The 14880-nt window shown below is 36.1% G+C and overlaps 1 pseudogene; it reads left to right on the forward strand.

The window, feature by feature from the left end:
• Positions 1–1836: 1836 nt before the first annotated feature.
• Positions 1837–7218, forward strand: LOC147291436 (wall-associated receptor kinase 2 pseudogene; annotated as a pseudogene).
• Positions 7219–14880: the final 7662 nt, after the last annotated feature.

Raw genomic sequence — 14880 nt, forward strand, 5'->3', positions numbered from 1 at the left:
CGACCCGACCCTCCCCCTTCCCCTACCTAGCCCCGCCCCTCCCCCTCACCACCTAGCCTGACCCTCCCCCCTCCCCCTCCCCCTTCCCCCTCCCAGCCCTGCCCCTGCCCCACCACCTAGCTTGGCCTCGTCCAGATCGAAGAGAGAGAAAGCGAGAGAGATAGAGAGAGAGAGTAAAAGATAGAGGCGTCATAGGGATGGGGCGGGGTCGGGGCTGGGTGCGACGGGGCCAGGGCTGGATAAAGGGCGTGATGAGGATGGGTTGGGAAAGGGGAGAGAGAGAGAGAGAGAGAGAGAGAGAGAGAGAGAGAGAGAGAGAGGGTCGGGCTAGGTGGTGGTGGTGGGAGGGGCGAGGCTGGGTGGGGGAAAGGGGAGGGCCAGGTCAGCATGGTGCAAGGGTTGGGTGCGAGAAAGAGAGGAGAGGTAGAGAGAGATCGATGAGAGAGAAATAGAGGAAATGCAGAGAGAGATGAGAGAGAAAGAGAGGCAGAGAGAGAAAGTGAGTTTGAGAGATAGGAAATGGGCGGGGCTGGGCTGGGCAGATGGGGAAGAAGGATGGCCAGTAGAAGGGGAGTCGTCGGTGGAGGGGGAGTCATCGGTGATGGATGGGGAGTCGACGGTGGTGGCTGGGGAGTGAAGGTTGGTCGGTGGTGGCGGGGGTGAGGTTGGTGTGGTTGGGTTTCAATTTCCAGCTTTTTTTTATTTTAATATTTTATAATTATTTTTTAAATGCACAAAAAATACATAAATGCCCATGTAAACTGGTCACATGCGAGTCATGTGATCAATTTTAACAGAATTTTTGACGGAGATGACGGAATATCCTTGATTGAAACACTTAAAAAATAATAGTCCTTAATTGAACCAAAGTGAAAAACGGGATCCTCAACTGAAAATAGGGGTATAGTTATAGTCCTTTTGCTAACATTTTCCCTAAAAAATAATTAAAAAGATCCTAATAGGCCTAAACACTAATATCCTATATTATATCTTAAACAATATATAGTATATATTATAAAGTATATTGGGTTTAGTGTATAGATTATAGAATATAAAGAATATATTAATTTCATTTATTCATTATACTAATTTTATTTAACAGTACTTACCTTCAGCGCACATTATATTCATCTTATATCACATAAAACTTACTATATAATTTAGTTTCTTCAATGTTTTTTATTAATGCAGTAGATAATATGTTAAATAAACATATGGTAAAGTTCCATTCAAAATTTCCGTATTTTGATAATAATTTAGGTCGTTTCCGTCTAATTTCTATCGAAATTTCCGTCTAAATTTCTATCAAAATTTCTTCGAAACCTGAAATTTTATTCCTTGCCTAGAAGCTAGCTAGAACCATTAAACTGGATAATTGTGGGTTATCTAAACTCAAACTGCGCGCCCTCGATCACTTGGAATCTTCATCATTATAGCGCTGGGATGTTCCAATCCCAGAGAAGGAGAGTGTTAATTACTTGAATACATATATCAGAGAAAAGGAAATTAAAGATAATAAATAAAAAACTGATATAAAATGAAAACTGAAAAGGACTAATTGAAAAAAATGGCTTCTTGACTTTGGATACCAAATTACATTTAGTTAGAGGTGTTAATTTTTGAAGAATTGGTAGCGTATTAAAAGATATATAACATAAACAATTCTTGGTCATCCAACTCTAGTCTCGACGACCCAGTCTTACCATGGAAGTATCCAGCTAGCTTCTCACTGATGATGAAAGGAGGCACGTACAGTTTGTATATATCTTCCTACGCAAAATCCATCTAAGGCTGCACACATACACCATATCAACCAAAGAAATGAATTTATCAGCCATGGCTGAACATGCAGTGCATCTTCAACAACTCCTGCAACTTGTGGCAATCATCATCTACTTCACAGCAAAAGCAGCATCTGGACAACCGAAGCCTGGCTGCTCAGCCACCTGTGGCAATGTTAGCATCCCCTATCCTTTTGGCACAACTCCTGCCTGTTACTTTGACGAGTCTTTTTTTCTCAATTGCAAGGATACTACAAATGGTCAAAAATCAGTCTTCTTCCCAACAAGTAACGTAAGCATCCTCGACATATCACTAATAGATCACGAATTGCGAGTCTCTGGCTCCATATCTCGCGACTGTTACGAGTACAACAAATCGGGCAATCTTACGAGCAGTAACATTTCAGTGGCTTCCACGCTCACCTTCTCCAAGTTTCCTATCTCAGGTACCCGCAACAGATTCACTGCTGTTGGCTGTGACACTGTTGGGGTTATCGGAAGCTTAAAGCCGCGAAACTACTCAGCTGGATGCGCATCTTTCTGTAACAAAATTGAGGATGTTGAGAATGGGACTTGCGCTGGCGTTGGCTGTTGCCAAATATCTATCCAAGATAATATAATAGATTATGCCACGGGTACTGTAAGCTTGACAAATCATTCTTACGTTAGAAGCTTCAATCCATGTGGATATGGTTTCCTTGTAGAAGAAGGTGCCTTCAACTTTTCCTCCTTGGATCTTCTAAACTTGCAGAGCAGAGAGAGTGTCCCTGTGGTGCTCAATTGGGCGGTTGGGAGCCACACATGCCAAGAAGCTAAAAGTAGTAACAGTACCTCTACTTATGCTTGTCAGTCAAACTACAGTGACTGTTACGAATCAAACATCGGGCCTGGGTATATCTGTAATTGTAGCAAAGGTTATCAAGGGAACCCTTACCTTGTTGATGGTTGTCAAGGTATTAACTTATTAATATATATACTTGTATACTATATTAGCCTCAAGTAATGTACATAACGGGTCGAGGTCTATACATCTTTGTGGGTCGCCTAAATCGGGTCCCCGGAATCTCAAGTCCGGCTGCCGAGTTGGTAGCTAGTATATGCCAGCTAAACTACTCTTTTAGCCTTAATTTACTTTGCATATGCCATATCTCATATTCTCATGTGTATTGCTATGAATTCATCATGCGCTTGGTTAATTGTTCTTCTTTCATTAAAATTGTGAAGGACTAATTTGCATGGTTTGTTAATTTCAGATATTAACGAGTGCGAGATTTCAAACCCCTGCAGTAGCGTAGCCACATGCAACAATATTCCTGGAAGCTTTAATTGCTTGTGTCCAAAGGGGCACCGCGGAGATGGGAAGAGAAATGGAGCAGGTTGCAGCCCACAAAATAAACGTAGCTCTCAATCCCTAAGACTTGCTATTGCATTGGGTAAGTACAATATTTAATGTTAATGGTTCTTAATTATGTTTACGTCATATTGGAATTAATTCATACATATTATATGGATTAGTCCAACCAGCCCTTGGACACGCACTACGCGTAAGAGTAACTAAATGCATAATTTTGACAACAATGGATAATTGCAGTAGAGTTTCTTTTTAAATACTATATTTAGTCATATTGAAATTAACATATTATATGGATTAATCCAATTAGCAGTAAGAAAAATTAATGTTAATTAGTCAAGTAGATCAACCTCAGAATGTTATGACGATCCTATGCAATTATTGACTCTTTGGGCCAAAATATTTTTGTGTAACGTAACAAAAACACCATAAACATGGTGTTACGACTCTATTTAAATTATAAATGTATAGAATCATTAAGGATAATGATTCCATTCACTAAGGTATGTCATTAACCATGTTTATATAATTGATAAATAATTAAACCTTTCTCAATCTCAAACGACTTTCAGAAACCACTTCCCTCGTTCGTCAAGGTTTCTTGTAACACAGATACATATATGCAGATTAATAAATATGAAAGTCCAGCACTTGAGTACATATAAAATTATATGTATAACATTATCGTATAATTAATTAATATTTAACTAAATCAAAGTAAACAAGGTTTGTATACTGGTGTACAAAAGCCAAGGGTCAAATTAATAGCAACCACAAACATCATTATCTTCTTAACTTGTCAACTTATTCAAGTTTTCATCGTTCACTTTTTTTCTTCTTCGATAGAGGAATAAATCGATCAAACCATTAACTTATTATAATCATAATCTATTATTACACTCTCCCTTTTATTATCATATGACTATTGTCTATTTAAAGTTTTGCTATGTTATTTTAAATTTTATGTTAATTTCAAAAGCATTACAAGCTAGTTATTAATCTAATGATATTTCTCTTCATTTTGTTAGACATATCTTGAATTCAAATCTCCTATATTCTATATTAAACAAAATACATTTTAAAAATATAAGGCAAAAATAAGCATGTTTTTTTGTGCCGCTATTCGGACCCAATTTTTTTATCTGTAGCAAATACACTCTTTACACCTACCTTTAATTTTAAAAGTTTAAAAACTTATTAGTTCACCCAATTTTTTTCAAAAATACCCTTACTAAAACCGAACAACAAACTTAACATATTTATGCTCTTTATACCCAACAACGCATCCAGTACCATCACCACCACCCAACACCCAACACCTAACACCACCACTCATTGCCCTCTACATTAAAAAATTTATTTTTGGACTGCAATAGTTTGAATCATAATTGTTTAATGTTGAACTTGAACACAAAGGGGAGATTTTGAAATTTTTTTTTTTTGAATTTTGTTCGGCACTGGTTAACCGAACAAGTATAAGTACGTTCGGCGGCACACAATTGAACACCTTTTTCTAAATTTTTTAGAGGTATTCGGTAGTCTATAGCGAGCGGACAACACCATGTTCAGTGCTTTATTGCCGAACAACTCATAACATGTTGGGCTCTAGTGTGCGGAACATGTTGCAATTTCAGTTTTTGAAAATAAGCACGTACGCTATTAAAACTCAAAGGAATGATGAAAATATTTTATTTAAAGACTCCCAAATCAAAATTTAACCATTCATTCGTCAATATTAAACTTGTTTGCATCAATATGGAGAGTGATATAGAGAGTTTAGGGTTTTGATAGAGAGTTGAGTGAAGATGTGAGTGAAGAATTGATGTTGGGTATTGAGAAATGTTGGGTATAGGTTCAAGTTAATTTAATTTAATTTAAATTAAATTTTTAAGTCCTTGAAGGTAAATTTACATTAGGGTAGAATTGAAAATTATATTTTTATTAAAGTGTTGGGGATAAAAATGAAAAAGTTGGGTCCCAATAGCGCCACCTTTTTTTTTTTTTTTTTTTTTTTTCTATTGATGAGGCATTTAGATATTGGTCCAGAAAAAGAACGCCTAGCTTAAAAGAAAGATGAAGGCCGTCAACCAAAAATGTTGAGAGTATCCCTCTCTCGATAAATAAAGTAATTACATATAGTAGTTTATAAGGTGTTGGATCTCAACTAATTTGCAATTTCCTTCATAGTATCAGAGCAGACAACTCACATGTTCAAACAGTCGCCGCTTGTATTCCCCCTTCATCCAATATGTGTTGTCTACGTATTTGACTTAAGTATGTGACTCTACATGTGAGGGGCGTGTTGAGAAAAAAATCTTACGTACATTGAGAAATTAATGACTTTGTGTGTGTCTATAACGTGCTAGGCCTCTCCAACCATTTCCAATTAGTTTTGGCCCTGTTGGGTTGGATGCTCCAATTAATTTTTTCATGGTATTAGAGTACGTAGGTTATGCAGGCGCTCTCATGCCACATAATATGAATCATCCACATGTTTGACTTAAGTAATGTTACACATGCAAGGGCATGTTGAGATTGAGTATCCCACATTCGATAAATAAAGCCTTACATATATATATATATATATATATATAGTTGTTTATAAGGGTGTAAGGCCTATCAACCCATTGTTAATTGATTTTGACTTAAATGCTCTGATTTTCTTCATGAAACACTTGTTTAAGGCCTTAAGTAACTAAAAGAAAAACAAAATTACCGGTTTTTTTTTTTTTTTTGTCAAATTATAAATTTCTTTTAAAATATGAATATAAGTCATTACTTTTGTCAAAATTAGATACTACTAATCCATTGTACTTCCTTTTTTCTTCTTTATTGGAGGTTGGGGGTTAAAATTTTTTTAACTTCTCATAACTTTTTCTTCTCTTCTAACTCTTGGCAGGAATTTGCATAGGCCTTTTGGTGCTACTTATAGGAGGTTCTTGGGTTTATTGGGGGATAAGGAAAAGAAAACTCATCCAACTCAAAGAGAATTTCTTTCAACAGAATGGTGGCATATTGTTACAACAACAACTCTCTAGTCATAGAGGAATATCAACGGAAATGACCAAAATTTTTACTGCAGAGGAGCTCAAAAAGGCCACCAATAATTACGACGAGACTAAGGTACTTGGCCAAGGAGGCAATGGAACAGTTTACAAGGGAGTGTTGCAAGATAACAAAGTGGTTGCAATTAAAAAGTCAAAGATTTGTGATCAAAGCCAAATCGAACAATTTATTAATGAGGTAATTGTGCTTTCCCAAATCAACCATCGCAATGTGGTCAAGCTTTTAGGTTGTTGTTTGGAGACAGAAGTACCCTTACTTGTTTACGAGTTCATCACAAACGGGACTCTTTCAAGTCATATACACAATAAAGGTCAACAGTCCTCCTCACTTTCATGGGAAATGCGTCTTAAAATTGCAACAGAAACTGCAGGGGCACTTGCATACTTGCATTCTGCAACTTACATACCTATCATACACAGAGATGTGAAGACTACCAATATTCTATTGGATGATAGTTATACAGCAAAGGTTGCTGACTTTGGAGCTTCAAGGCTTATTCCTATTGATCAAACTCAATTAACCACTTTAGTGCAGGGTACACTTGGATACTTAGACCCAGAATACTTCCATAGTAGCCAACTGACTGGAAAGAGTGATGTTTATAGTTTTGGAGTTGTTCTTGCAGAGCTACTAACAGGTAAGAAGGCACTTTCTTTTGATAGGTCTGAGACTGAAAGAAATCTAGCAATTTACTTTGTTTCTTCCATGAAAGATGACCGGTTACTTGAAATTCTTGACGATCATGTGGTTATCACGGACTCTGAAAGAAAGATGATGAAGAAAGTAAAGGAAGTTGCAAGCCTTGCAAAAAGGTGTTTGAAGGTGAGAGGAGAAGACAGGCCTAGCATGAAGGAAGTGGCAACAGAGCTAGAAGGACTAATTAATATGGGGAAGCACCCTTGGGAAAGTTATGTTGGTGGTCAGGATGAACATGGCGGTAGTTGCAGTGATACTACTACTGCTACAGCATTTGGAAGCATGGAAAGTCATATCATAATGCCATATGATGATGGGCAGTAATTTTATATATATATATGTAAATATGTATATATATATATATATATGTAAATTAAATTAATGTTAATTTCTTGTTGATTAATAACTTATGGGGGTAATTTGGCGATAAATGTAAGTGCTAAAGCTACATACACTGGGAAGACCAGCAGGGTGCAAATTAAGTACTATGTACATGTTTCATTTAAGATTTGTATGTCTTGATTGGTGTTTTATTAATTAAAACTACTTTTGTTCTTGTTATGCCTTCATTTTTTAGGTTAATTAGTTTAAGTTATTTTGAGTGTTAGGCATTCATTTGTATACCAGCTTCATAAAATGTAAGGAATTAAGAACTCTAGTAACACAAATGTAAGAGTATGACAAAAAGAAACTCTAGTAAACCCACAAATTAAGTATAGAGCTATCATAGTAGACAAAATACTCTATATAATGAATATGAAAATAACTAGACAGCTAGACACATAATACTGTCTTCTTCGACTAAAAAAACAGACACCTACTGTCTTCAGTGGAGAGGAGTCTTTAATTCAAATATGCAAACATACTTAAACAACAAACATGCAAAAAGTAAAGTGTAAAATAAAACCAAGCAGATCGATATTAGAACTCCCCCCCCCAAATAGATAACCCTCTATTTGTTGTACTTTCCATCCCTTTTTGACATGGAATGACAAATTGTGCAAAGAGAAACAACAGGGCAAATATAGAAAAATAAGCACAGATGGGAACAATGCCAAACAATTTAAGGGAAATATTGCAAATTTATATAGCGCAATTAATAATGAGACAGTCAACAAATACATTCTCCCTTTGTTCAAAAAAAAAAACAAAACCAAATATATTCTCCCCAAGGAAATTGTTAACTCCCCCTAAACAAATAATGTTCCTAACAAGTACTGGTCCCTCATAAATGATAAAAAGACTGAACATATATATGCACCAAGCTCATAAGAGAGCATGAATATGATAGCAAATAATTAAGAAAGTTAACGTTCCACTAAAACAAATATCTCCCTCAAGATATACACTCCCAAAAATAGACTCCTCATGTTCATAGCTCCCTTTAAGTAGCTTTCTACACTCTCAAATCTCTCCCATTTCTTCACGGAACAGATGGACAAAGGTAAAAATAAGCAATGAATTCATTACTAAGGATAGGTGTAGAAGTAGTGATATATTAGCATGACAACCACTAAGAGAAAATAGAAACAACATCATGAGCACTGGATTGATTTTGCAATTGTAACAGAAAAAAAACACTAATTCAAAAACTAGAACAATGAAACTATGAGTATTATTAGGTATTTGCTTTTTGTCCAATTAATTAACTATCTACAAAAGGCTAGCAGATGCAGGGGTTTGCTTGCAGATGCAGGGTTTTGCGTGCAGATGCACCCGCATCTGCAAGTCACCGAGCGCTCGACAGATGCGTCACTGAGGCTCGGTGGGTTTGCTGAACGCTTGGTGGACAGTTTGAGTTTCTACTTAAGTTTTCGACCAGCTAGGGTTTGGCTTAACTTTCTTTCTCAATTTGGGCTTCTAATTAAAGAACCCTTAAATCTAACCCTAGATGCAAACCAAAAGCAGCCTATATAACTTTTCTTCAAAACTAGTACTCTTTTCGCCTTTGAAAAATGAGCTAACATGTAGGTGATCTGTGCACAAATGAACGCTCTTATAGTGTGTTTGGGTGTTTAACTTCCCACTATAAGGAGATATAATAAGTGGGATGTGTAGCTAGGGGTAGGCATTTTTAACCAATAAATAGAAAAACGGACCAAATTGAACCCTAGAGATCGATTTTAGTGGTTTAATATTTTTTTCTCATTGTTCGGTTAAAAAACCTAACCAAAAAGAGATAACAGGTTGAAGATGTTATTATTGATGGTTAACCAACCGAGTATTATTAATAGGGAAATTCTGGCCATACCCAATTATATATTTTCTTTTTTTACCCAACATATATTTTACACATGAATGAACTATTTGTCCCACTATGAAATGACTATTAAGGACAAATGATATTTAAACAAAAAACCTCAATTTTCTCTCCATACCCAACATCTCATATCATCAACCTCTCTACCTCCCAAACTTACCTTCAATCTTACTCTCATAACTAAAATCCAAACCCTAAACTAATTTTTATCTCCATATCATCCAATCAAGGTTGTTTTGATGAATGGAGAGTCCAATCGTTGTTTGGGAGCTTTCAAACGAAGGTTGTGTGCAAATTTTTTTGTTTTCTTAACGCCATAAACACTATGAATGAATCTGGGTTCGTGCTTCATTCGATGGACCAGAGCCGATTATATACATTATATTCGATAGGTGCTTGCCAAACATTTGCATTATATTCGACAGGTGCCCACCGAAGAATGATAGGATGTTCGGCAGGTGCCCACTGAATAGTGCATAAATGTCTAAAATTATCACACAATCTTCATTCGGTAGGCACCTACCGAACATACAATCATTATTCGGTGGGCACCTACTGAATATAATGCAAATGTTCGGTAGGCACTTGCTGAACATAATACAAATATTCGGCTCTAGTCCACTAAATGAAGCGCGAACCCAGATTCATTCATAAGGACAAAAATTAATTTTTTTTTTTGTGTTCATAGAGGAAGATGGTGGGCTGTTTCAGGTGGGTCATCTTGCGGGGGCGGCGGGAGAGGTGGATGAAGCTTGAATGTTCGGTGGGAATGTGTTGGCTTGATAAGTTGGGTATGTGAATAAGTTGGGTAATGAAAGAAAATATAAAAGAGTGGGTTGGGTATTATTAATAAGGGTATGATAGTAATTTGATCGAGTTGGGTAAAATGAGAAAATATTAATTTCAAAAAAGTGATGGTTGGGTAAATTGAGAAGTTAGGGTAAAATAAGAAAAATTTTGGGTATGTTTAGAATCACCCTTATTAATATTGAAAAAAAAAAAAAAACAGTTGTTGGGTAGCCTAGTTGGAAGGGCTATGAAATTGCCCACTTTGCACCCAAGTTCGATCTCTTCTCCCCGCTGAGGAAAAAAAAAAAAACACTAAAGTGCATGATCAATGTTGGGAATCAACCATAAGACATGGAAAGCCAACAAAGCAACCAACATACCACTCCACAAGGGAACTTATGTTAGTTGTATAGCAATAAATATATTTATTATCTTACTAAAACAACCTTTATAAAAAATATAATAATAACATTGACACACTAACCTAAAACATTTTCTTCCATATTTTTTAGGTTGCGCCGCTCTCCTCTCTCTCAACTTGACTCCCTCTCTCTCAGATATGCCTTTAAAAACACTAACCTAAAACATTTTCTTCCATATTTTTCAGATTTCGCCGCTCTCCTCTCTCTAAACTTGACTCCCTCCCTCTCAGATCTGTCTTTCTCTTTCTTAGATCTCGTCGATATATCTGTCTTTCTTTCTCAGATCTCATCGATCTGTCTTTCTTTGTCTTAGATCTCGTCGATCTGTCTTTCTCTTTCTCAGATATTGTCAATCTGTTCTCTTTCTCTCTCTCTCTCTCTCTCATATTTGTCTTTATTTTTCTCAGATCTCTTTGATCTGTTCACTTTCTCTTTCTGTGTCACTCTCTATCAATCTATACATGTTGTCATCGTTTCTCACTTTCACTCTAGCATGAAATCCAAATCTCGACACTAAACCGAAAAACATCGAAACTGATCCAAAATATTTGCATATAGACTTGTTGGTCTTGCCTTCATCTTTATCAGTGTCGGCGTCGATTCCTGTTTTGGAGTACTGACACGCTAGTGTCAATTTGAAAACCCAACCAAAAGATCGGTGCACCAAACCATGCCAACCCTATGTGTAGCATAGTTCCAGAAAACAAAGATGAAGACGAAGACGATGTTGATAAAGAATGTAATGGTTCTCAATCATCGGATCAATGATTTACCAGAGGTATACATATTCTTAACCGACCCTTTAAGCATTTCATCACTTCCATTTCTTTAACATGTGTATTAATTTGGGGTTTGATTAAGGGTAAACTACAGCTTTAGTCCTTTGTTTTAATCATATTCTGCATTAATTAGGTCAATGGGGTTTAATTTTTTTCAATTTGGTCTACTTTGAGTTTTATAGTGCATTTTACAACCATAGGAAGATTTTGAAATTTCCTTATTTTGACAAAATCCAGATTTTCAATTTGGGAAAGAATGATTCGTTTTTATTTTTCAAGACATATATTATTGGAGGCTTAATCCCCCATTTTTTTTAAAAAATTAAAACATACTTTATGACGCTTTTTTTAAAAGCAAGTGCCCTTAAGTCTACACTTAATTAAGTTTGCATCAAAAGCAAATAAGAATCTTAAATAAGCTTTTAGGATGCTTAAAAAAAAAAAGGTCCTTGTATGTCATAAATTGGGTGCATGTCCTAAAAGGCTATATTTGTAGTAGTGATTGAAAGACCATCTTATGATTTGTTTAAAACTTGTAGAAATTGTGCTCGAAGTTGCGGGTGATGAACTACCCACGACGTCGCTCTACAAAAGAGTCTTCGAGGCGGCAACCATCATCATCATCACCAAACACTATTGGGTAGAGGTCCGTTCAATATGTCCCTCCCCATTGATAGACAGGACCAGATCAAAAGCATGTCACCAGAAAGAAAAAAACTCACCAAAAATGGATGAGAATGACTTGACATGCAGTAGTGGTCTCTGGTTGTGACTAAGCAACTGCCAAACAAATCAAATCCTAAACTAGAGTCCAGAAAAAGATTGAAGCCCATTGCTTTCTTCAAAACCGCCTTCTCAAATTCAACACTCCATCCATGAAAATGACCTAAAGACTGTTTGTGCAAAAACCTGCAATCGTCATCTCCATCTCTATTTAATTATTAGATTTTGGATTTTCATTGAGAAAATGGTGAAGATGTCTGAGGCGTGTGAAGGTTGAGATGAAGAAGATGGAATATGGTACCGGAGAGCTTAATTAACCTACAAATTATCGAATCAAAGATTTACCAGAAAGGTTGAGATGAAGAAGATGGAATATGTTACCGGAAAGCTTAATTAACCTATAAATTATCGGATCAAAGATTTACCAGAAGTATATTGTAACTTTTTTATTTCCTTTTGCTTGGATTCATGAGCCTTTGATTATTGAATCCATATTAGAGTGTTAGTTATATTTAAATTATTACTTGTCGTTGAATTGGGAGTGTATTCTCTCAAAAAAAAAAAAAAATAATAAAGAAAAAAAGAATTGGGAGTGTATTAATAAGCATGTGAATAAATCGGTTCTATATATGCTTACATACATTATATTACTATTTATTTTGAAATTCAAACGCAAGAGAATTAATTATTATTGTCACTGATGGAATATGATGAATACATTAAATTGTCCTCACAAGCTGCACTCTTTCGGAGCCGAACTACAGTTTCTCCAACAGCAAGCATCTAATACCAAGTAAAACTCAGGAAAAATTAAAGAGATAGCAAGAATTTCCTAGATTTCATTGGCTTGGAATCAAGCAACATGAACTAAACTCAAATATATATACATGTAAATTCCAACAACACAAAAATCAGGACTAGTTGTATCATACAAATATTAATGGGTGCCGGACCCAATTGTTTTTTTTTTCAATAGCCTCAACAATTTAATGACATGTTAATTTCTTATTTTATTCTAATATAAATTGACTATTGAGGACATAATATAAACATTTTAAAAATAATTAACTTAAACTATACCCAACAACTTTGTATATCCAATATCTCCACTCATGTCTCCAACATCTCTACACACCTCTCCTCTTTAACAAAACCATAAACCCCACTACACCTTTCCTCATCAATTTGGATTGAGGTTTTCTTATTTCTGTATGCAGATTAATTGAAGGAGTCATACGCGCGTTCAGTAAACAACCTTCTAGAGAAGTTTCACCAGTCATTTTCTATATACCTATTAACGTCTCCCAGACTACCAGTAAATTTGTGTTAGTGGGAGTCTATGTGATCGCTTTTGCACTTCTAGTTGCACCAATGGTGGCAGCTTCTCTCTATGTTGATGCCAGTAACTTTGATTATAATCTTAAAAATTGACAAATCTGCTCCTTCAGCCACTACTGCTGATGAAACTTGCATCACTCTCAGATCATGGAAATGGCTTTATGCAACAAAGAATTTAGTACTAGTCAAGACAATTTAGTAGGAATTTTCCGTGTATTTTTCTAAGTTCGGTGCTATTTTTAATTAATTTTCAAAGTTCATAAAAATAGAAAAAAAAAATCAGAAAATACAAGAAAAGACGTGACACGTGGCGCACATCCAGCGTGCCATGTCATCATTAACGGCCATGTCATCATTTTTAATGGAATTGTTGACGGAACAAGATAAAATGAGACACGCATGTAAGTTACAAGTGGTAATCTGGGACAAAAAAATTTCAGGTGGTAAAGTGGAAATGAGTTACAGTTTTGGGTGGTAAATCGATAATTAAGCCCAACAAAGAAAGCTTTTAATGTCCACTTATGGGGCTCCATTGTTTCATTACTCTCGTATATCATCTGCCAAATACCTAGTCTCACCCCAACAACAAGCTTTTCAGTTTGGGTTTTGCTTTCAATTAATTGGGTGATAGTGGTGGCCGGTGGGAATGATGGGCGGCTTCAGGGGTTGATTCCGGTGGGAATGATGGGCTGCTTCAGGGGTTGATTCCGATGGTGATGTCTAAGTTTTAACATTTTTTTGTTAAATAAAGATGATTGTAAAGAGTGTGTTGAGACTACTAATAAAAAAATTGGGGATGATTGGCGACACCCAATATTAATTTATCAGAACCTAGTTAATTTTATTTTATTTTTATTATATATATATATTTTTTTTGTGGTGAAGTACTCAAGTGAGGAAATCTCCTAGAGCACAAATTATATAAATAAATAGGAAAAAGTACAGGCAAAAAATCCTTGAGGAGAAACAAGGAAACAACAGCAAAGATCGAGTGCAGGGGCCAAAACCACCAAAACACTAGATGCATTGTGGATCTAGAATTTTCAAGACTTCATGCCTTGTATGTACATAGAGTTAAGACATAAATTCAATTTAGACACATAACTATATAAGTTATTTCAACGGGGTCCATGAACTTTAAAATATTTCAAATATACACTTGATCTATTATCTAAATTGAAAAATGAATTACTGTCTATTGATTCGTTGAAAGATCAGTTAAATGACAACTTGGTTTTTGCTGACTGGGATTACTTGGCGATGTGGCGCTATCTCAGCAAACATTTCCCGTCAAATGAGCGATACATGCCCACAATTTAATAATAATAGAGAGAGAGTTTGTGGGCCCGTGTCAGGGGTTAGGTGGACCCGCGGAAAATGAGCGACACGGGTCCACCTAACCCCTGTCACGGGTCCACAAACTCACCATCTCTTTCTCGCTCGTTGAACACAAGTGAGGGATTCATATTCAAATTTGGGGGAAAACTTGATGTTTTTGGGAAACTAAATGATCAGAAGAGCGTTGGACGAGCAAGAAAGAGGTTATGGGTGCGTGGGCCCATGTCAAGTGGATACGTGTTGCTCATTTGGCGGAAAATGTATGCTGAGTTGGTGCCACGTCGCCAATTAATTCCCGTTAGCAAAAACAATTAATTCCCGTTAGCAAAAGCGAAGC

Source organism: Dryas octopetala, chromosome 3 (genome assembly GCF_963921425.1).
Source record: "Dryas octopetala chromosome 3, drDryOcto1.1, whole genome shotgun sequence".
In the NCBI taxonomy this organism is placed as follows: domain Eukaryota; kingdom Viridiplantae; phylum Streptophyta; class Magnoliopsida; order Rosales; family Rosaceae; genus Dryas; species Dryas octopetala.